General features: G+C 38.7%; 1 long non-coding RNA gene across 1 annotated transcript; it reads right to left on the minus strand.

Moving 5' to 3' along the window:
* Positions 1 to 1,798: 1,798 nt before the first annotated feature.
* Positions 1,799 to 4,121, minus strand: LOC117153046. The gene is made up of 2 exons (XR_004463465.1): positions 4,070 to 4,121; positions 1,799 to 3,417 (listed from the first exon to the last, which is right to left on the minus strand). It is a non-coding gene; the product is annotated as an uncharacterized LOC117153046 (long non-coding RNA).
* Between the last annotated feature and the right edge of the window lie 21,563 nt (positions 4,122 to 25,684).

Below are 25,684 nucleotides of genomic sequence, written 5' to 3' on the forward strand. Positions count from 1 at the left end.
TGGATCATTCTGATAGTGTAATGTGAGTTTAATACCTTTCACATGTTTCAGTTGTATTTACATGATTTTATTGTGGAAATCTAATTTCTATTATAAACTGTTTGTCCACATGATGGAGCTAAAAGATCAGACAGTCGAGGAAACAACCTGATAGTTGAACTAAAGGGAAGCAGCTGTGTTCAACTCTCTATCAGAGTATCAGATTTATGCTTCATTGTGCTGCTTTCAAAATGTTTGTCTTGTATCTTTGAAAACTTTTAATTCTGAATTCTTGATTCTAGTTTGAAGGTTTAATTTTAGGTTTCAGTTTGATTTTAGATGATGTTTTTACTCTTTCTCGCCAGTTGGTGGCGCCCTCCACACACTCAGCTGAGGTCTGTGTACTGTAGTTCTCTGTTGACTGTGAAACTATGTGGTTTGTCTGTGGACTGTATTTTAACCAAGAGTCTTCACTCTATCAACTAAATAGATCTAATAAATGTAGCTGTATGTTTGTACATGTACACGTAGGCTACACACACATCACGAGCTGAAATTCAATGTGTCGTTCAGAGTGTTACCCTCAACTCCTCCTCCACCCAAACCCCCTCTAGTAGTGAACAGGGAGGAAACAGCTGCAGGTGTTGGAGCAACCTGCTCTGGTAGAAAGGTGGTCTGAGACCTGTAGAGGACTTTTAAAGACTCCTCACTATGTGTCTCTGGTTAGTTCACATCTTCACTTTATTCTCCATCAACTCAACAATTATTAATAGTTCATTAATTCAAGTTGTCACTTTGTGTCTGTGTCTCCTCAACAGGAATATTTGTAGTGAATGTGACACAGACCTATCAGTGTTGGACTGTGGCTCAACCTACTAGCAAAACTCTCCTCTATGTGACAGCCAAGTCCTGCGTGCTTGTTTATAAAGGAATAGGAGAAGAAGTTTCGGTCTCAAGTAATCTGTTTATTTAACCATAAATTAATAAAATAAATGAATATTAGAAGTAAAAATGAATGAAGCATACAGAGCTCTGGGTCTAGATCTTCCTATCCCTGACAAATAACAAGGTGTGTCAGTTCACGAAGTCTGACTGACTATCTGTCCCTGACCCAGTCCTTTTGTACAAAACAGTCATTTGCATAAACATCTGCGCAATATTCATCCTGGTTGGTCTGATCTGACTCCCTCGACTTTCTCATCCATTGTACCATTACCTGGCTCCTTGACCTTCACCATCATCTGTCATTAGTCCAACTGTTGCTCTCCCATCCATTGTTATCAGATTCCTTGTAGCTGTAGCCTTTCATCCTCAGCTGCCAGTTCCCGAGATAAATCCTGGACTCTGAAACCACAATACAAAAGACACCCTGTTCCTAGGTCCCTCAGGACTATGTAGTTCCCATGCCTTGTAGCTTAATTGTAACCATCACTCTCGTAACATTCATCATATGCTTATCAGTTGTTTTTAGAATGGTGGTTGTCTCTGTCCATTTTCATTGATGTGTCCTAAGTGCTTTTTCATTAACTCTGCAGTAAATAATAGTTATCAGGAAATCATACCTGTGCATACTACTCTTGTCTTTATGAAACATGCTATTCAACTATTAATGTTAGATGAGAGCAAATTAAAGTATTAATCAACTACTACTTCTAAATGAGCACAAGCTAAAACATTGGTTAAGCATCACATATTTACATCAGGCAGAGGAGAACCACGACATCACTCTGGAGTGGACGTTCACTGTCAGACCTCACACATCCTGTAAAGTCTAGACCCAGAAAAACTAAAGAATTAAAGAATTTAATCTTCAACAAACTCTGTTTGAAAACAGTTTTTATTTCCAGTGCATTACTGCACTTAGAAAAAACATCACTCGGAACAACAATGTGGAAAAGACAAGACTCAGTAAAATAAAACAATATAATGTATAACATAAAAAACTAGATGATGTTTTCTGATGAGACATCAAGTTATAATGTCTCATTTACATCGTTTTCCAATTGAAAACTGATTAAACCTGATGTCAATTTTCTTTCTTCGTTTTTTCCATTCTTGTCAGTTTTTCTCTGTCATTTTAGAGAAACTACAGATTTAAAGCTCATCATTTAGTAAATTAACTAAAAGTCCCTCTGAGCTTCATCTGATACAAAACACAGTGAGGTTCAGGAAGGCCGATTCTCCTGACTGAACGATGGCTGCTGTAAACCTTGTTGCAATATTTAAATAACTACTGTTCAGTGTAAAGATGGAGATTTTATGAACATATAATTCTACTTCCATCTGTAGGAATATTATCACGTTGCCTTATTCAAACTCTCGTCATGAGTCCAGATGTTATTAAGAAGTTGAAGACACTTCTGTGTCTAATTCTCTACTGTTAAAATATCCTTTAAGTTATTCCTTTAAACATTTCTCTTCCTGAAGTCCTCCATCTTTATCATCTCTTACATCTCAGCAGAACATGTTCCACTGTTTCTGTCTCTGCACAGCGTCACGTTTTCCCTATTAAATGTAATGTACCGTTCAAATTACTATGTCCTATTTGTAATCTGTTAAAAAAAAACCATCCATCCTCTGTCCTTACAAACTTTCCTCTACATCCTATATAAATGTTATCTCTTTCCTGGTCCCAGTAATGCTGCCACTTTCTATTTATCTCCCTCCACACAATACTCTTCCCCTCAGACTTTGACTCTTAAATATCAATGTCTATGTTCTTGATTAAGACTTTGCTTGGCTAATTTATCAACTTTCTCATTTCCAGATATGCCTTCGTGAGCAGGCGTCCACACAAATCTAATTTCCTGACCCTGACGTACTGACTCTGAATACAATGACAGCAGTGTTAACATTAAGTCCTGTTCTTAGATGAACTGGACCTATTGCTGTACAGACCAGAAGCAGAATCGCTGCACATAAGAACTTCACTTGGCCTAATTTACCTTATCCACGTCAATGCTAATACTACTGCAGACATTTCCACTGAATATACAATACAATACATACTTATGATTCGGCACTGTAACTGCAGTTCAAGTTCTGTCAGATCTTGGATCCTTAGATCCATCTGTATAAACATGAATGAACCCAGGGAATCTCCTTTCCACAGATGTACTCTTTAAATCCCCAGTTTCCCTTTAATTTTTACTCCTCAGCACTTCAACTACTGGACTCTCCATTAGCATAAGGAACAGTCTTTGGTCCTGTGAACTGATGATGAGCGTCATCAAACTGTACTAAGAAACTCTTTGATTCTGCCTTATGAAGGTTTTTTTTCCTTTCGTATAACAGTCAGTAGAGCTGCTGTCAGTCCCAGTCCTAGTCCCAGTCCTAGTCCCTGTCCTAGTCCCAGTCCAGTGTAGAGGTAGATCCTCTCTGGACCCTCTGCTGGTGGACTCACAGTTGGTCTCTGAGGTTTGTGCTGATCAGCAGCTGCTGTAAAGAACACATCATATCATCATCTGTCAGAGAAATCACTGTCACTGAGACTTGATGTCTGTTCTCTGTTCATTTGTGTTAACAGCTGACAGGAAATGTCCAAAAGGTCAAAGGTCACAGAGAAACTGTCCAGAAATAGGAGCAAATAGAAAGAAATGAAACAGAGTAAAAAGAGCATCTGGAACATCTGTAGTTTTAAATGATGATCTGGACGATCAAACAGTTCCAGATGTTCAGTAGTTCAACATCAGTAACTACTGTACTGGATGGAACAGTTCTGGATTTAAACAGAGAATCAGAAGCTGACAAAATAAAGACATTTCTAAATGATGTGTTCACTCATTTTCTTGCTGAGCTTCACTGAAGAAGATTTAGTGTCTGCAGCTAACGATCAGTTCACTTAGCTGAGAATCAAATCTAGAAATAAACAGCTTCGTAGCTTCTTCAGTTTCACTCTGGACAAGAAGCTGAGGAAAATGTTTTGAATCACAATCACGAGATTTTAGATTTGTGCTGATCACAAATTATTTATTAACAGAAAATCTGAATGTTTGTTGGTTCTTTGCTTCTTTTGTGTTTTTATCAGTGTAAATTTAAAATCTCAGTATTTTTGAGCTGCTGCTGTTGAGTTCAATAAAAATCAACTCACCAGTGATGTTGAGTCGACATCTGTCAGAGCTCCAACCTAGATCTGTTTTCACTTCACACAGGTACAGTCCTGAGTCATTAGTCCTGAGTCTGGACAGTTGGAGTCTGATTCGTCCTTCTCTGAGGACGTCTTTGTCAAACTGGACTCTTCCTGAAAACTGTTGATCCTGAGACTCGGAGACCTCAACACCTTCATGGAGATGAAACAGGACTAAGTGACTGTGGTCAGTAAACATGTCACAGAAGATGTTCACTGAGTTAGAGGATGTGTGAGGTCTGATAGTGAACGTCCACTCCAGTGTGATGTTGTGGTTCTCCTCTGCCTGATAGGAGGTCTGTGTCACATTCACTACAAATGTTCCTGTTGAGGAGACACAGACACAAAGTGACAACTTGAATTATTGAACTATTAATAATTGTTGAGTTGCTGGAGAATAAAGTGAAGATGTGAACTAACCCGAGACACATGAGATCAGGTTGATGAGCAGCAGGATCCTGAAGATCATCTTCTCCCTGTGAGAGGAGACAGAGGTGAAGAGTCACAAACATCAGATCAAAGTTACAGGTAGAAGAACAAAACTCTACAGTGTGGTCAGTCTATCAGTCTAATATACAGGACTATCTGAATCTAGACAGGTGAAGCAGCGCTGGGATCCAGACAGAGAAGAAACTGGAGATAATTATGGTTCAACTTGAACTGATTAAATTGTCGCCATTTAACATATGATCTTGGTTTGGGATGATTTAATAGAAACATAGAAAAATACTTTAACATATTATATTCAATTACATTTAAAAAGACACGTCAGGATATGAGATGAGTTTGTCTGTCTCTGTCCTCATGCGTCCTTTGAACCGGGTCCTTCAAGATTTAATTAAATAACTCAGCCCACCAGGGGGCGCCTTTATCCACAATCCACACCATATTCATAACTGGATAATGTCTTCATTAGACATTACAAAACCATCTGTTTAATTTAATACTTTGTGACCACATTTAAAAAGCAGAGAATCAGTGATACAGTTTACTTGGCTCTGATAAATGTTTGTGACTTTGTGTAGAACTAATTAGATTTAATATAATAAAATCATTTCTATTATAAAATAATAATTCACCTGGCAAAAACAGCTAAAGTAATCTGGCTGAAACATCCTAAAGGTTTCTTTTTAAATTACCCTGTAACTCAGCTTTTTTGTTAAACCGCAGGTTTTACTTGTGTTTACAAACCCAACAAGACGTAAACCATTAAATAACTGAAGTTTTACTTTTTTGTATTTTTAATTTGTAAACTAAACTGAACTAAACTGAACTAAAGCACAGTGTTGATATTTAAATTGACTTTTCAGGACAAATGTTTTCATTCAATAGAATTTCAGGTATCATGAGGCTGTTTGTCACATCTACAACCCAGAAGACATTAATTCAACTCTACGTGACTATTGTAATGTTTACAACATTAGTTTAATGTAAACTATTGTTTACACTGTACACATCGGACTTTAAATACAACTCCCACCACTGTCACCTACAGAAGTTCTCAGATGACAGTGCCATTGTTGGCTGTGTATCTGGGGGTCGAGCAGGAGTACAGGGGGGTCATCTCTTACTTTGTGGGCTGGTGTGAAAATAACCACCTGATCCTAAACACCAGCAAGACAAAGGAGCTGGTTCTTGACTTCAGGAGGTCCCCTCCACCACACTCACCGGTGAACATCAGGCCTCAGACATTGAGACTGTGGACACATTTAAATACCTGGGTGTTCACCTTAACAATAAACTGGACTGGTCTGTACAAGAAGGGCCAGAGTCGCCCTCACCTGCTGAGGAGACTGAGGTCTTTTGGTGTGTGCAGACAGCTCCTAAGGACTTCTTATGACACTGTGGTGGCCTCAGTAGTCCTTTATGGAGTTGTGTGCTGGGCAGGGGGCAGTACAGGCAGAGACAGGAAGAGACTTAACAAACTGTTTAAGAAGGCCTGCTCTGTCCTGGGCTGCACACTGGAGTCCATCGAGGAGGTGGCGGACAGGAAGATGTTGGCTAAACTAACATCCATCATGGATAACCCCTCCCACCCCCTGCACCAAACTGTAGAGGCTCTGACCAGCTCATTCAGCACGAGACTGTTACACCCACAGGAGCGCTACCGCAGGTCATCCTCCCCACAGCCATCAGACTATACAACACAGTACTACAGTTACACACTATGTTGTTTCTGTTGTTTTGTTCTTACACTGGTATCGTTGTTTGGCGTGTATTTTAATTTTAATTTTAATTGTAATGTTTTCTTTTAAATTTCTAATTTAAAGATGTTATTCTATTCTTATATACCAGGGGTGTCAAACTCAATTGCACAGGGGGCCAAAATCCAAAACACACTTTAGGTCGCGGGCCGAACAGGATAAACATTTATTGAACACACTAAAACTTTTAAAACTTAACTTTTGTTAACATAAACCTTAAAAAACTTTTTTTTATTTCTGTAGAGAGCAAAACTATTTTGCTCTCTACAGAAATATATCCTGTCTAAATTATATATTGTACATTAAGTTAGAAATGAAGTAAACATTAAAAGAACAAACATTTAAATTTCTTTAATCTTCTGTCATTTTATATAAAAATTAAACTTAAATTTTAAATATCCCAAAAGATTTTGCTTTCCATAAAAATATATCCTGTCAAAATTATACAAATTCAAAATGTGAAGATGCTGCATAACAAAACCTGGAAATATAAATAAAATTTGTGCTTTTCAGCAATAACAAATCAAATCATTCAGTCTTTGCTCTTATGTCATTTTATCAGAGCTGCATCTTTTGTTGTCAACAGGTTATTTTATATTTGTTGTGAGGTTCTGTGTTGTGGAGATTCTCAGGATGGACTGTAGGTTCTCACCAGTGAGACGACTCCTGTGTGTTGTTTTGTTAGTCTTCATCACTGAGAACAGCTTCTCACTAAGATTTGTTCTACCAAACATAAACAAGGTTCGAGCCTCATGTGGACGGAGCTGGGACATTTCTGAGGGAATGGAGTGAATAAACTGTGCGGGTCCTGCAGTGTCCTACTTCACCTTCAGTCATTAGACTGCAGCTCAATCAGCTCCATCTGAATCTGCACAGGTGCAGTTTACACATCGACAGTAAATGGGTTGAGAAGTAACTCAAAATTATTTTCTTGTTCGTCAAAGTCTCCAAAGCTCCGTGAACTCAGTTTATCAGCAAAGTGCGTATTTGTGAACACCGTTGTGCCGATATGGTTCAACATTACTTGGCATCCTGAGGACCAGCTTCATAATAACTTGCAGCATCATAAACTAGACTTGATTAACGTGGAATGTGTTCGGCAAGGCAGCTGAAGCGCTGCATTATGGGATCTGTAGTTTATTGTGTTACCAGCGCTTCATATCTCCATTAATAACAATAATATAGAAATGATCTCGCGGGCCGGATATAATTACACGCCGGGCCGGATGTGGCCCGCGGGTCGTGAGTTTGACACATATGTTATATACTGTTGTCCTATTTAATGTCACCTTGCTGCTGTAGACAAAAGAATTTCCCCATTGTGAGATAAATAAAGTCTTATCTTATGTTAATATTAGGTTTTAATGGCTCTAAATCAAATGATTTGTAAAATGTTGATTGCAAGAACTTTATTATTCTAACAGACATCTACTATAACATGAATAGACCAATATGTTACAGAGATTTCTGATGCCTGTATATTTGTACATTTGAGTACATACTCTACATACATATTTACATACTATACATACTTATACAAAGAAGATAAAATAAAGTGATGATAAAGTGTCTTTAGACACTTCTACTGTAGGTTTACACCTCTGTCTGATAGTCTATTCACTCAGTTCATTGCTGCTGTTATTTACCAACTTACTGAAAAAGAGAAAAACTGGTCATGAATTGTCAACAGTCTGTTTGTTTCCTCAAACACAAAACATGTAAAAACTAATTATAAACAAACAAATCCTGGAGATGAAATGTGCACAGTAGTCCTACCTCCTCTCCTCTTCTGCGTTCACATCATGTTAGTGTAGATTATACATTTATAGGCTTTGGGTCTTAAAGAACATGTGGTTTTGTGTGACATAGACTTTGTGGTTAAGGCGCCACAGAACAAACCGCGGAAGTAGTTTCAGACTGTTTCTAATGTCAGTTCCTGTTGTTAGAAGTCAGACTGAACATGTGCAGATCTTCTACATTTCCCTCAAAAAATTTGAAAATAAAAAAATTAAAAATCCTTTATTCTAGATATCCTAGATACAGGATAGAACACTTCTGGAAAACCTCTTTCTAAAATGTCTCACTACAAATAAAAAGAGACGTCACACTGGGACTTATGTGTGTTTGACTTGTTTGTCAGACTCACTCATGTAAAATGTGTTTGGACTCAGAAAAGTGTAGTTTAACACGTCCTTGTACTGTGGAGTTATACTTCCTATTTCTTTTCTTTAACGTGCAACTTTTTGTACAAATCACACATACACACCACTGAATGTCAGAATCTGAATACACAGCTGGAAAACATTTATGTGTTCTACCTAAAACACCACAGAGAATCGACATTGCTAGGAAATCCTGTCTTTGCTGCAGTCTAAACCCCACTCTGGTTTGGTCCCTCATTAAGTTTCTCTTTTACTTTTAGATCAGTAAAGTCTCTCTACATCACTCTGACTTACATATTCTACTGTCCTACTTGATGTAGCTAACATCTCTGCAGAGAGATGCACTGTTCTGTGTTTGGTTTTAAAAATCACACACTTGGTGTTTCTCTTCTAGAAGCTGTTCTTTTACCATCTTATGGTGAAGTTTGTCACTGTGCTGCACACACTGGTGTTTCTGACCCAATATCACTTAGTCATGCTGCTGAGGATGTGACATCAGTATATATTAAGTTTCAACCTACAGATGGTTTCACTTCCTGTCGATCTCACACAGATCTCCACATTTAATACTGCAATGTCTCTGCAGTGCACAGTAAATAATAAAACATAATAAATCAAACCCTGCATAGAGTCCGATCCTTCTTCTCTCTGTCTTTGTCTCTAATGTCTCATTTACAAGGTGATCATTGGCTGCTGCAAAGAAATGAAACAACTGATGATACAGTGTGTTTGAATAGAACATAGATTTAGAACATAAATTAAATGTAAACAGGATGTAAAAGTCAGCAGATGATGTCACAGCATGGAAAAGAAAAAATAAATGATACTGACTACTATATTGATACTGGATTAGGTGTCAGCTACAGTAGCTATAGAGTTATTAGTGTAACCAGTAAAACAGATCAACAGCTACACAGTATGAGCCCCTCAAATTTTATTAAATGATAACAGAGTGCCTCTAAAATGTATTCATCTTCTTGGATTTCGTTCTTTTATTGACATTATAAATAAATCATGGTCAATTAAAGTTAATGAGTTTGACAAAATAAAATCAGAAAAATACCTCCTTAATGTCAAAATAAAAACAGGTTTCTACAAAGTAATGTCAATTAAATAAAAATATATAAGGTGAAATCAGTGTTTCATTAATATTCACCCCTTCAGGTCAGTTTTTAGTAGATTCACCTTTGGCTGCAATCACAGCATAGAGTCTGTGGACAGAAGACCACAGTTACCATCAGTAAAAGACCAGCTGACATTTTCACTGTGGAGTCATATAATGTGCTGATAGAGACATAACAGACTTTTACTCGCACTAAAACAAACTGTGACATTAAGTTATACTTTGATTTGTCAGAAACATCGTGAACGTATGAACATCAATGCAGAATGTGCTGAGTCATTTTACCTGAACTGGTAAAAGAAGAAAACGTGACGCTGGATTAAAACTTTTTCTTCTGACTGTTCAACCTCAGTCTCTCACTCTAAAGACACTCAGCAAAGATCCTGCACAGAGATGATGTTTAGATCCAGACCTCACCCAGAGGAGGAGAGTCTTAAATCTTTCACTGGCTCCTTCCTGCATGACGCAGAACTTTAACTTTCGTTTTGTTTCCTCGACTGTCTGATGTTTTAGCGCCATCATGTGGACAAACTGTTCTATATCTATTATTTGTGTGAATCTAGCTGAAATCTACCAACAACATCCTGTGACCACACAGCAAACATTGACCTAAATTTTATTTCTGCTACACAAATACAACAAATGTCTCATGTTCCTTTATTTACTGTTTTGATTAATTAGCTAAAATCTTATCGTCCTCTTTGTATCATATATAAAACAAAGTTGTGTCTTCATGTAAAACATCCTTCAAGGAGTTCTGAGGTTACTGATAGCTGCAGGTTTTGCACATAATAGTTCATGAACATTAGAGGAGTGCAGCACTTACTTGTAGAAACTAACAACAAGAACATTTGTGTTTATATGTACATGTTTTTATCAAGCAGCATAATGAACAGTAAAGAGTAAAGGTGTAGTAATATTTATAAATATCCAAAATAAGTCATAGAGACAAAGATAAACAAGTAATATTTAAATAAAATATAAAACTAATTCTTACAACAAAACAAATTAAATTGTAAAAAAAAAAAAAATTATCACACGTTAAGAAACCACATTATCACTATTTTACACCTCAAGCAAACACACGAACCATCTAAAACCTTTAAAACAAAAATATAAAGTAAAATAAACTGATCTTACCTATATTTATAAAATCACTGTGATAAATACAGGTTTAGTTTATTCCTTCAACTTTACATCAACCAAACATTTCCCAGGATAAATGTGATTTCAGACCTACAGGGTTTAATTTGATTAAATTTAACACAGTAATCTCACTCGAGTTCACACTGACCACAAAAAGAGGAGGTCTCGATCAGCATCACCTAGAAAACTCTGGTGAGAAACTGAACGGAACCAAAACAGAACCAAAACCTATGAATCACATAATTTAGGGATTTGGGTAGTTTGTACTGTAGATTTAATTTCTTTCATGCTGTCTGATTAATCGACGTGAGGAGGTGAAGTGTCTCACAGACACCAGGTCTGATGTAACGTGATAAAAAACAATCAACGGGAAAAAACAACTTGTGTAAACATTTATTATGATATCATCTCTCTCCACAACACTTTCCTTTTTCTTTGATTTTTTTTTCTGTTTTCGCCACGTGACCAATAATCGGAGAGGACGATCTCAAGTGATTTGGTTTGAGGCGTTGTTAGTTTTTTAGTTCACTTGGATTCGAAACAAGTTTACAAACTCATCCACTGATTGAGCAAACTCACTAAAGTGTGAAAACAACCTCAGCAATCTGCTATTAGACAGTAAGAACTGACAGTAAAGATCTGCCATTGGACAGCTGAGGGGGGGACGTTTACTCCACCTACAGTCAGTGTCTATATAACAGAAGATACAGCATCAGTGACGATGCATAAAGAAAGAACTGTAGCTCAGTGAAGTCAACATCTGCATTAAATGACTGTACAACAATAGATTACAACTAATGACTGAAAAGAAAAAGAGGTTTCTTCAAGAACAGGAATTAGGAACCATCTGCTCCATCCTAAGGTTTGTGATTTGACAGTTATCAGCTATATGGGTCATTTCTGAAGATACTGAGACTCTGATCATAGGTAACGTGATGAGGGAGGACGAGTACTGACTGTATTGTAACTCCATCTGATAATTATAATAACATAAATAACATAGATAAATAACATAACGGTATGAGACACCATAGAGGACACCAAAATCTACTGTGTATGATGAATTAATTACTGAACAAAAGTTAAATTAGAAATTTTAAAAAGCTGAAATAGATTTTCTGGTATATAACAGGGCGCGTTCACGTGCAACACTGGCGCGCACAAGATTGTGCGCATATGCGTGTGTATCTGGTGCTGCCTTGATCACGTGACCTGACTCAGCTGTTATTATGTTGTTTCACCGAGATGAAAACTGAGTCAGAGCTCTTACAAACAGGCTTTTTTCCAGCACAACCACAACGATATCTCCAAAAAAGGTGAACCACCTGAGAATCAAGACTATAATAAGCCACTAATGTGAATTTAGTGTTTGAGGACTGAAAACTGTGGTGACAGGAGAGAGAGATCCAATTGGACCGTTCAGGTTGTCTAGGACGAAACGTAACATTGTGATTAATGGGAGAACTGAGGGGGACTCATCACTCTGAGGGTCACAGAGGAAAAACGAGTTGTCTCTTAGTCTAGACAAATATCTTATGTGAAGCAGGACACGTCACCAGTGAGATTAGGATCAGCACCTGCCCCTGGTCCTCTGGTCCTCTGGTCCTACTAGACTGCCAGTCCAGCCAGTAGGCTACACCCCTGCTGCGCTGATGTTTGGCAGAGCTCCGCACCCTAGTCGACCTGGTCCTTGGGACGCCGCCAGAACCGGAGATCGCTGGCAGCCCGGAAATGGACACGTACAGGCTCCTGAGAGACTCAGAGTGGATCATGATTTGACCCGACTGGTGATGAACAGGGCGAGGACGGAACTCCGCCAATCAACCCTGGTGACAGTGACAGGGACACTGCTGATCTTGGGACATTACCAGACACTGGGGGTGGAGACCAGGAGAGACCTGAACATTAAGAGACTTTGTCCCATGGACTGAGGTTTGTGGGGACACTTAAACCTCTTAGCAGGGGGCTGTGTAGAGGCAGGAACAGAGAGTCAAATGTGCTCTTAATAATCAGTGCTGCTGTTCTAATTGTTACTGTTATATGTTGTGTAGTTCGTTTAGTTGCTGTTTATTAGTTGTTATTGTGTTGAAGACTTATTGAATCTGGGAGAGATGTGAAAAACTGCATTTATACCTGCTGTTACTTTTTTGAATGAAAAGAGTTTTTGACTTCGAGGCTCGTCACAGTCAGATGAACTAGTTACAGCTGAAAGAAAACAAACTAGAAGAGGATTTGAAGAGTCTCTCCCATAAAGATCCATTATTAAAGGTTTTTAAAAAAACACTATCATAAAAATTATAACTATTATATTATAAAAATGTTGAATAAAAGCTTAAAAGAGCTTAAAAAACTGAACATTTTGATAGCTGAACGGTTTCTGTAGCTGGAAGTATGCTGAAATACATTTGAAAGAATAATAATATACACCCTGCTCTACCACCTGAGCTACTGCTGCCCCAGCTGTTGTTGGATGTTCTTAACTAAAGTTAGCAGAAACTACAGGCATGAGTTTTAGGGGAAAAGTGTGGATCTGCCACTTTGTTACTGAAATGCATTCCTGTAAACACTTAGGACTTGTTAAATGAGACAAACTATATTTATTATCTGTAAGTAACTTTGATCTGATGTTTGTGACTCTTCACCTCTGTCTCCTCTCACAGGGAGAAGATGATCTTCAGGATCCTGCTGCTCATCAACCTGATCTCATGTGTCTCTGGTTAGTTCACATCTTCACTTTATTCTCCAGCAACTCAACAATTATTAATAGTTCAATAATTCAAGTTGTCACTTTGTGTCTGTGTCTCCTCAACAGGAACATTTGTAGTGAATGTGACACAGACCTCCTATCAGGCAGAGGAGAACCACAACATCACACTGGAGTGGACGTTCACTATCAGACCTCACACATCCTCTAACTCAGTGAACATCTTCTGTGACATGTTTACTGACCACAGTCACTTAGTCCTGTTTCATCTCCATGAAGGTGTTGAGGTCTCCGAGTCTCAGGATCAACAGTTTTCAGGAAGAGTCCAGTTTGACAAAGACGTCCTCAGAGAAGGACGAATCAGACTCCAACTGTCCAGACTCAGGACTAATGACTCAGGACTGTACCTGTGTGAAGTGAAAACAGATCAAGGTTGGAGCTCTGACAGATGTCGACTCAACGTCACTGGTGAGTTGATTTTTATTGAACTCAACAGCAGCAGCTCAAAAATACTGAGATTTTAAATTTACAGTGATAAAAACAAAAAATAAGCAAAGAAACAACAAACGTTCAGATTTTCTGTTCATAAAGGATTTATAACCAGCACAACTTTAAAATTCAGATGAACTGTCTTTATTTTGTCAGCTTCTGATTCTCTGTTTAAATCCAGAACTGTTCCATCCAGTACAGTAGTTACTGATGTTGAACTACTGAACATCTGGAACTGTTTGATCGTCCAGATCATCATTTAAAACTACAGATGTTCCAGATGCTCTTTTTACTCTGTTTCATTTCTTTCTATTTGCTCCTATTTCTGGACAGTTTCTCTGTGACCTTTGACCTTTTGGACATTTCCTGTCAGCTGTTAACACAAATGAACAGAGAACAGACATCAAGTCTCAGTGACAGTGATTTCTCTGACAGATGATGATATGATGTGTTCTTTACAGCAGCTGCTGATCAGCACAAACCTCAGAGACCAACTGTGAGTCCACCAGCAGAGGGTCCGGAGAGGATCTACCTCTACACTGGACTAGGACTAGGACTGGGACTAGGACTGGGACTAGGACTGTTACTGACAGCAGCAGCTCTACTGACTGTCGTTATTCAAAATTGTCTGATTCTGAAGAAGTCAGAAAAGAGAGGAAGTGTTTCTGTGGCAGAAAATACACAGAGTTTATCAGTAGAGTCTAGATGTTGCTCATCAACAGTTCACAACACAGGATCAAAGACTGTTCCTTCTTGATCTGATTTAAATCTATCACCACAGTTCAGACTGAGGACTTCATCTCTGTGATGAAGACAGTCTGCAGACTGTAAACAGTCTGAGTTTGATGTGTGTTATGTGAAAATTTTCCTCCTACTCTAAATGTTGTAAAATCTTAGCAGAGTTCAAGGAAGAACTCAGTGTGATGAACCATCTCAGTTTAATACGTACATGCCGGTGTTACAGGTACCAGGTTGCAGCACCTGTAAGCAGCTATACATATCCTGAAATACAGGAAAGAAGTGATGAGCTCGCCGCCATTATCTTTATTTTCACACAACTTATTCATACACCTTTGTCACTTAATACTGTACATTTTATAGTGTTATCACTGCACATTATGTGTTTTTACACACTTTCCATGTTCACAAAACAACCACAATTGAATACTAACTCCATGTGGAACTCATCTTATCTCACTTCCCTTTTCTCAGTTATCCAAATAAGGTTTTGGTTCTATTTACCTCCTACAGGCACTACAACAAAAATACTATTCAGTATTGCTTGGACATGTACACAGCATTAATAAACAAATCTTAACCATGTCTAAACTGTTAAATTCACACTTTACACAACTAATTCAAACATGAAAATGAATATATATAAGGAGCCGGAGTCACTGTGTAGATGCACAGCTATTAGCGAAGACATGTGGCCCAAGCTAATCGTTTATCCCAGACTAGCATGCTAACTAGCAATTAAACCAATGTACGGCCACTATTGCCACTACTCGCGGTAAATACTGTTCTCACAAATCATAAACAAACAGACTGTTCATCTCTCATTCTTTGTTAACAGAACTTTTGTAAAGTTTATACACCTTACTAACCTGAAATACAGAAAAGAATTGATGAGACAGGGAGACGTGGCTTTCCTTCGCTGAGCTCTTCGCCATTATGAGGAAGATGGCGGGAGACACGCTAGAGGTTACAGTTTTTGACCTAAACCACAATCTCACACTGAAAATAACATTTCCATCACACTATACCATATATCCCTTTGTAAGAAAATAGGTCTTTACAGAAAAACACCATCATCATCCATTAATATTCACATAAATGTGATCACACATTGGTGGGCATCACACCGGCATGGAGAAAACACCACAATCATGTAAATGTCTTCCGCTCTACTTCTCTCTAACCCTCATACTTATACTTCAAAGGGCCACCTCCACATAACATTCCTAAGGAACTAAGTACATGTGTACCATAAGGAAAACATAAATTCTTCTACACATAGGCTGAATGTTTATACCATAAATTCCAACTACAGGTCTGTATTGTTTACTCGTGACCTTGTGACCCAGAACTCCATCTCCTACTCATGTCCTATCTGTGAACCCTTGTCCTGTTTAGTATGTCTTTTCATCTTTCATACTGAAGTTGCTCATTTCTCCTACAGTTGGTAACATATTTAATGTTTCTGACCTTATGATTCGTTTGTTTTATTAGAACTTGAAGAGTTTCTTTTAAACACTGTATTTGTCTAGTTCAGTGTCTCTACTGGTAACATGAGCTGATACCTGGACCCTACAGAGGTTGAACAGACAGTCCAACTCCTCCAGGATGAAGCATCAATACGTACGTACACATCTCCTTCATTGTGCAAGAAGGAACTAGATGAGCACTGTCAGTGGGTCCTGGGTTCCTCCTAGTCCATGACCACGCCCGGCCTCATGTGTCTCTGTTAAAAAAAATGTTTTTAACAGTAAGAGCTTTAGATGTAAGAAATCTAATATTTAACAGAGAGTTATTGTTTTACATTTGTTTCTCTCGTCAATCTGTCATTTGTTATAACTTAAAGTGACCCTGAAACTGAAACTTCCCTTAGCTCTAGTGAAATGGTGCACCATACTTTTATGTTAGGGAGTCAGATAAGAGTTTCCGGTGTCCGGTTTCCGATTCACCTAGAGGCAAAAATCAACTGATGTCTCACAGACAATTATTATCTATTCACATCTCTCTTCCATCTGAAATCTATAAAAAGAACTGTATGTGTCTTTGCGTCTTGCCTCTGTCATTGCATGGTCCCCTAAGAAAATAAACTCCTGCCTTATTAACCTCATCGTTGGTCCTGAGAAGTTAGTTACTGACATCACCACAGTCTCTGATAAAACTAAGAGCTACTCACCTCTTGAAGGACAGAAGACCACAGTTACCATCAGTAAAAGACCATCTGTCCACACTGACATTTTCACAGTGGTGTCATATAATGTGCTGCCAGAGACATAACAGACTTAATTAGATCAGTTTTAGTCCATCAGTTACACACACACACACACACACACACACACACACACACACACACACACACACACACACACACACAACGTGGGCTCTATATCTGAGCTGCAGCAGACAAGAAAGTTGCAATAATAAAAATACTGAATAGTTTTAGCATCACTTTAATTCTCATTCAGTTTTCAGAGGTTCCTCTTGCACATTAGGAGCCGACAGAACTAACTGGAATAAGACATAACTGGTTTGGTTCAGGTTAAAGTTAAGAGAAAACGAAATATGACAACAATAAACTTGATGTGATGTGAACAGATCTCAGCTACAATAATAATTCATGTTTTAGAGTCATAGTTTTAGGATCAGTGAAAGTTGCAGCCTGCGTTGATACAGATTAACTCTGAAAGCAGGACAACTCATTTTTAATGAACATGACAGTGGTGCATGTGGAGAATCCATCAAAGGTTGTAGACCAAACAGTCTTACCAACCTTATAGTGTGTTTTCTGATTCGACCTACCATACTAAAAGTAAGTAACAAGGACGTTTTTTTGATTGCGTAATACAGGGTCTAGAAATCTGGACAAAGACTCGCACTGAAACAAACAGTGAAATTAAGCTGTGCTTTGATTGTAATGTTTGAGTAGATATTATCCAACATAGGTCTGATGTTACCCTCTAAAATATGGCTACTTAAGGCTTTAAACTAATTGTATTTAAACTGTATATGAACATCAATGCAGAATGTGCTGAGTCATTTTACCTCGAACTGGTAAAACAAGAAAACGCGACACTGGATCGAAACTTCAGCTTCAGTTATAAAACAATAAAACATCCAATAATCTTATTTAGCGTCGGTCTCTTACTCTAAAGACGCTCAGCGACCCCACCCAGAGGAGGAGAGTCCAAAATGGAGATTATATGAACATATAATCAGATTAGAAAACCTAACAGTGAAATGTTTGAATTATCGTAAACACATCTGTATATAATTATATAATAAAATAATAATACCAACCATACAGAGGAATAAAGTTGATGAGCCACACAATGAAGCTGTGGGAAAGAGTAGTGGAAGCCAGGCTTAGGAAGAAGGTGGAGATTTGTGAGCAGCAGTATGGTTTCATGCCCCGTAAGAGCACCACTGATGCCATTTTTGCTTTGAGAATGTTGATGGAAAAGTACAGAGATGGTCAGAAGGAGCTGCATTGTGTCTTTGTGGATTTAGAGAAGGCGTATGACAGGGTGCCGAGGGAGGAGCTGTGGTACTGTATGAGGTCGTCTGGAGTGGCAGAGAAGTACGTCAGAGTAGTTCAGGACATGTATGAGAGAAGTATGAAGGTGGTGAGATGTGCTGTAGGTCAGACAGAGGAGTTCAAGGTGGAGGTGGGACTACACCAAGGATCAGCTTTGAGTCCCTTCTTGTTTGCTATGCTGATGGACAGGCTGACAGATGAGGTCAGACAGGAATCTCCCTGGACAATGATGTTTGCGGATGACATTGTGATTTGCAGTGAGAGTAGAGAGCAGGTGGAGGAACAGCTGGAGAGGTGGAGGTTTGCTCTGGAAAGAAGAGGCATGAAGGTCAGTCGTAGTAAGACAGAATACATGTGTCTGAACGAGAGGGATCAAGGTAGAAGCGTTAGGTTACAGGGGGCTGAGGTGAAGAAGGTGCAGGAGTTTAAGTACTTGGGGTCAACAGTTCAGTGTGATGGAGAGTGTGGAAAAGAGGTCAAGAGGCGAGTGCAGGCAGGTTGGAGTGGGTGGAGGAAAGTGTCAGGAGTGTTGTGTGACAGAAGAGTGTCAGCAAGACTCAAAGGAAAGGTGTACAAGACAGTGGTGAGACCAGCTCTGCTCTATGGGTTAGAGACGGTAGCAGTGAGACAGAGACAAGAGGCTGAGATGGAGGTAGCAGAGATGAAGATGTGGAGGTTCTCCTTAGGAGTGACCAGGTTAGACAGAATAAGAAACGAGTACATCAGAGTGCTTGTCCAGGTGGGTGTAGGTGTGATGAAGCAGATGTATAATGGCAAACTGGAGGGGGTCGAGGGGGATCCAGTGGCTGCTGGACTTGTAGCCAGCAATGGTCCTCATGCCCCTCCACACCTCCCTGGTGTTGTTTTGTTGAAGGCTTTGTTCCAGTTTCCTCCTGTAAGCCTCCTTTCTCTCCCTGATCCTGACAGACAGTCTCTGGACCCTCTTTGCTGCCTCCCTGTCTTGAATGTCTTCTTTTTGTCATTCTGGCTTTGATGTCTTGAGTGATCCAGGGCTTGTTGTTGGGAAAGTAGCAAATAGTTTTTGTGGGTACGTGGGTGTCCACACAGAAGTTATGTGATCAGTGATGCAGTCTGTCAGTCCATCAATGTCCTCACCGTGAGGTTCACAGAGAGTCTTCCAATCTGTCTCTTCAAATCATCCCTGCAGGTCAAAGTGTCCCCTCTGTCCACCTCTTCACTGTTTTAATGGTGGCAGGCTGCCTCTGAACCAAAGGTGAGTACTGTAGGAGGAGATGGACCAGGTTGTGATCTGACTTTCCCAGAGGAGGGAGGACAGTGGAGCTGTAGACATCTTTAATATTAGTATGGAACAGAATTTAAAACATAAAGAATTATATTTAATGACTTCTGTGATGTTTAAGTAACAGTCTTTGATCCTGAGAACTGTTGATGAGCAACATCCAGACTGATTGTTAAACTCTCTGTTTCTGCCACTGAGACGTTTCCTCTCTTTTCTTTCTTCCTCAGACACTTTTGAATAACCACAGTCAGTAGAGCTGCTGTCAGTAACAGTCCCAGTCCTAGTCCTAGTCCTAGTCCAGTGTAGAGGTAGATCCTCTCTGGACCCTCTGCTGGTGGACTCACAGTTGGTCTCTGAGGTTTGTGCTGATCAGCAGCTGCTGTAAAGAACACATCATATCATCATCTGTCAGAGAAATCACTGTCACTGAGACTTGATGTCTGTTCTCTGTTCATTTGTGTTAACAGCTGACAGGAAATGTAACAGAGTAAACAGAGCATCTGGAACATCTGTAGTTTTACATGATGATCTGGACGATCAAACAGTTCCAGATGTTCAGTAGTTCAACATCAGTAACTACTGTACTGGATGGAACAGTTCCACTTTTCAGTCTTTAAACTTCATTATTTAAACTACAAAAATGAAGACATTTCATCAGAATTTTAGATTTCTGCTGATCACAAATCCTTTATTAACAGAAAATCTGAATGTTTGTTGTTTCTTTGCTTCTTTTGTGTTTTTATCATTGTGAATTTAAAATCTCAGTATTTTTGAGCTGCTGCTGTTGAGTTCAATAAAAATCTACTCACCAGTGACGTTGAGTCGACATCTGTCAGAGCTCCAACCTTGATCTGTTTTCACTTTACACAGGTACAGTCCTGAGTCATTAGTCCTGAGTCTGCACAGTTGGAGTCTGATTCGTCCTTCTCTGAGGACGTCTTTGTCAAACTGGACTCTTCCTGAAAACTGTTGATCCTGAGACTCTGAGACCTCAACACCTTCATGGAGATGAAACAGGACTAAGTGACTGTGGTCAGTAAACATGTCACAGAAGATGTTCACTGAGTTAGAGGATGTGTGAGGTCTGATAGTGAACGTCCACTCCAGTGTGATGTTGTGGTTCTCCTCTGCCTGATAGGAGGTCTGTGTCACATTCACTACAAATGTTCCTGTTGAGGAGACACAGACACAAAGTGACAACTTGAATTATTGAACTATTAATAATTGTTGAGTTGCTGGAGAATAAAGTGAAGATGTGAACTAACCAGAGACACATGAGATCAGGTTGATGAGCAGCAGGATCCTGAAGATCATCTTCTCCCTGTGAGAGGAGACAGAGGTGAAGAGTCACAAACATCAGATCAAAGAGAAATGGAATCAGACAGATCAGAGGAAAAGAAGAAAAACAGAGAGGAAACTGAATCAAAACCACATCGACTCCTGGTTGTTTGGTTTTTGATTGAACACTTTACATTAGAACATCTTCATCTACTCTGTTGATTCAGTATTAATTAGTGGAATCAGCGCCCTCTGCTGGAAAGACACTAAAAACTGTTGATGGTGTACTTGTACTGTGAAGAATACTTCATGTTTCCTTTTCTTAGTGTTTGACTTTATGGACAAACTCCACACAAAGACAACACCTCAGGTCAGAATGGGAATAAACAGCTAATAACTAGTTCCTGACTCCTCCCAGAGAAAGACACATTATTCTAACCAGACACCAGCTGTTCTTCATTTAAACTGTCAGCTCGTCACATTTTACACAGTTTGTCAAACTCTGTTTGTGAACCGTCCACTTATTCATCAATTTAACTTCTTATCATGTTTCTCTGATGGAGTTTAAAAACATGACTTGTCTCTCATCATTTTAAATATGAACAGTTTCAGTTTCCTGCTCTGAACTGAATCAAGTATTTGATAAATTTTAAATCACAAACCTTGTGATGGTTCAGAGGTCTGTGTCCACTCTCTGCAAATCCTCATATAATAACAGAGTCATTATATGAGTCATAGGGATAAAAACAGTTTTTCTGAGATCACATGGATCCCATAAACTACAAATTACAGGCCACCCGAGACTGTGGCATTTATGAAAACATCAATTATGTGGATTCAAAAGATATTTCCCATGCTCCTTGAGACAATGAGACAACGTTTCTCCTGAACCATGGTGCTACATAGACAGTAACAAGACAGAACATGGAGCTGAGGAGTGCTAAGTTGTCCTAGCCACATAAAGTGCATCCTGTGCAACCGAGTGCAAACAGTGCAAGAACACAAAGAGAAAGTGCAGACAGACGTCTGAAGACAAAACAGAACAACAAACACAAAAACAGCAGCGACCAGTAGATGAAATGTACAATGTACATCTGGTGTACTGTAAAAACAATGGTGGAAATTATGTACAAGAACAGCAAGATCAAATGATTTGTGCAAAATAAAGACACGTTAACATTATAATAGTTTGTAAACAGGCAGCATCAAATCTAGTGAGTGTGTTTGTGTGTGTGTGTGTGTGTGTGTGTGTGTGCTCAGTTCAGTTTGTTGTGTGTGTGTTGAGGAGCCTGATGGCTTGAGGGAAGAAACTGTTTAACAGTCTGGTTGTGATGGCCCGAATGCTCCAGAACCTCTTCCCTGATGGCAGAAGTGTGAAGATTGGGTGTGAGGGGTGGGTGGGGTCGTCCACAATGCAGGTAGCTTTGCAGATGCAGCGTGTGGTGTAAATGTCTATTTGTCTAGTTCAGTGTCTCTACTGGTAAGATGAGCTGATACCTGGACCCTACAGAGGTTGAACAGACAGTCCAACTCCTCCAGGATGAAGCATCAATACGAACCATTGTCAGAAGGTTTGCTGTGTCTCACAGCACAGTCTCAAGAGCACAGAGAAGAGTCCAGGAGACAGAGAGTTACTCTAGGAGAGCTGGACAGAGGCGTAGAAGCTCCTTCACCCATCAAAAGGACCAGTATCTCTGACCTAAATCTAATACCTTTTACATTTCTCATCAACTTGGGTTCAGGGAGATCATATTGGTTGACATGTTGGACTTTAAACTGTAGGACACTTGTAGCCTCCACAAGCTTCACAGTTTTTCTTCAGAGGAGTTTTAAAGCTCCAGTTTCTCTAATTCATCCATTATCCTATAACCACTCGTGATCTTAAGGGCTGCAGGAGAACTGGAGCCCTTGTTTATTTGACTTAAACCAATATGATTTCCCAGATGGAAATGTTTTGTGTCAGCGTGCAAGTTTACATAGCACACATGGAAAAATTATGAATGATTTTTTCCACTTTTTACATTAATTTCTTTTTATTTTATACAAAACTGCTGATTTGAAGACACTTTAGTAAACTGCAGCTGTTGTTAATAATAATATTTGTCTGCTGAAAAGTGTTGGTGTACTCCTGTGATAAGAAAAGAATAAAACAGAACAACAAGAGAAGTCAACTCTGTTACCACCTGGATCAGAGAGGTCGAACACAGAACTATATTCATCAACATAGTTTATTTATTCAAAATAAAAACCCCGTTAAACAGAACTAGTGTGACAGAAATGTGAGAAAAGATTTTATCATCCTAAAGAAAACTTTTTGTTTACAGATAGACAGCACTGTAGGTGAGTCTCAGGTGCAACACAAACAAAACAGACCTTGTGTCAGTGAGAAAGTTTAGTTTGTCAAGACTTTTTAAAGATTTTAAAGAATTTAAGCGTAAAGACCTGGACACTGAATGGATTTTGTGGAACATTTGAGCAATATTTGTTTGTTACAAGTAACAAAAACCCTGTGATTTAATGTAGATTTTCTTAAAAGGAGAATTTTCTTATTGAGCTAACTTTAAGAATTTATTTCTTAATTTAAGTCAGAGTGAATGACTTTGATCTAAAGTGACTCAAATCTGGGATGTAAAGATGTTGAAGTGGTCTCACAAAGTCCAGAACAAACCCACAAAAAGTGGAAGGAGGAAAGGTCATCTCTTCTTCAGGACCTCAAAGACGCTCTGAAGACACAGGAGCAGGAGTGGGAGACAGCAGAGAGCTCTATGAGGGCCAACGGGGAGGAACTGGAGCATAAGATCACTAAGAAGAAAAGGAAGTGGTACAGAAAGTTCTTCTGATGAACGACTCCAGCGTAGGAAATGAAGACTCCATCACTCACACACACCTGTACATCTATTCTTGTGAGGACTAATGAGTAGAAACGATCTTAACCCCCAAACAGCTTCTGAAGATTGTTTGGGGGTTAACACTTGATTTCATTTCCCACCATCCGTGGAGTGGAGATCTCTCTCTGAATTGTCTTTCCCTAGGTCTCTTCCCATGTTCCTTTCTTATTTGAAGGTTCGTGGGCAGAGAGCCTGGACTGGACACCTGTTGCTGAGCATGTGGACGTTTCACAAATATTTCAATGAAACCAAATAAAAATAGGAGTTGGTGGGATGTTTTTGTATTTTAAATTAGAAGATCATTTTAATTAGTTCTACTAAATGCTTTAAAGGACGTGTAAACCAGGTGACATCCACTGATGACTACAGTAGGTGAATTATTATCATATACTCTATGATCATCTTTCTCTCATATCCAGAGCTAAAACTAGAAGCTCTCCTGTCCAATGCAGCAGCTCTGCCATGAATTCTACTTTTACAAGGTAAGAATTGAAGTTGAAACTGTCTGAAAGGTGATATTATGGTCATATTAAGACGTGTTTCTAATGTTTTGGACCTCTTCTTCATTTTAAATAGCTGGTGAAAGCATTAGAAACAAATTTTAATACAACTGTGAGATAAAATACACACAATCACTTCATCTAAATACTAAATAATAAAGTAAGTATCATACTAATTGTACTGTATTATTTCTAATTGTACTGTGACGTGAGGTCCAAACTAAGGTTTCCAACTTGTCCCTCTCAAAGTAAATGTGCTGTTGTTTTCCACCTAACCTAACTTATCCTCAGACCATGATACATTTCTAACACTGAAGCACAGTTCACAATTTGTCTTAATGTCAGTTTTAGTCCAACTGACCACTATCTAAGAAGACAGTCAGTGAACTACTGCCCTCTACTGACACAGCTGATTTCTTTCACATTATACATAATTACAACTATGAGTCATTTTACTAAAAGAGAAAAAACACATTTAGTTCTTCTGGACAGTCATACTTGTGTCTGTTTGACGGTTCTTGTCTGTGTTAATATATATTTTTTGGAGTTACCAGTGCTGAGGTGACCACTGCTAGTTGCTGCTGCTGGTCGTCTTCTAAGGTCGGAGCAAAGGATGCTGCCCTGAAAACCTGTTTTAAACAGGAAGAAGCTCATCAGACAGTACAATGGTCTCCACCTCTGAGGGGGAATCTGGTTTGGGATGATGACCTTGTTAATTTATATGCATGTTAGTCCTTTGGATTGACTTATTCTTGGTTATTTGTTAAATTATTCACAATTGAAAAGATTGTTTTGAAGTTTTGTTAGTAGTTTTTGTTTTTTGTTACTCCCTGTGTGTCATATGGTCTGATCAGCCAATTCCATTTCTTGACCGCCTGCTTGGTCACATACATATGTATGTAAATTAAAGATTAAATATGTATTTATAAAATGTAACTTAATAAATATACATTTCAAGAGTAAAGTTGTTTTTATTACTTTTTACATCAGAGACATGAAAACTATAAAAAAAGTAGTTCAAAAGCAAAAACAGCAATAACTTCAGAGAAACTTCAACTTCTCTGATGTTTATTGAAGTTTTTCTCTTGTCAGCAGCAGCAGAGGCTCAAACTCCATCACTGTACTGTACAGACAGGACATGATGTATAATGAAACTGTTGTTTAATAAGATACAACAACATGTTTGAACAGATTTAATACTTGTTGTGGTTTTATAAGTATTTTCACGAGAGCACGGTTTGTCTGTCAGTGGAGTGGAAACTGTTTTACACTGTTTACACAGTCTGAGCAGAAATCAGTTTTGTTACATTTTTTAGAGTTAATGAATAAAAATTAAGAAACAATCGGTAAAACTGCTGCTGTCAGTCCAACTGCAAAGCATAGACCGATCCATCCTGGATTTACTGTGTTGTTTAGTTCAGTTTCTCTCTGAGGTTCAGACCAATCTCTCACTGCTGTAAAGAGACAAACACATCTGTGTCAGTCATGAGGAGAAATAAACATTTCTCTAAAGAAGAAACTAAATTATAACCAAAGAATAAAGTGAAACATAGT

The sequence above is a fragment of the Anabas testudineus genome, chromosome 18 (assembly GCF_900324465.2).
Source record: "Anabas testudineus chromosome 18, fAnaTes1.2, whole genome shotgun sequence".
Classification (NCBI taxonomy): domain Eukaryota; kingdom Metazoa; phylum Chordata; class Actinopteri; order Anabantiformes; family Anabantidae; genus Anabas; species Anabas testudineus.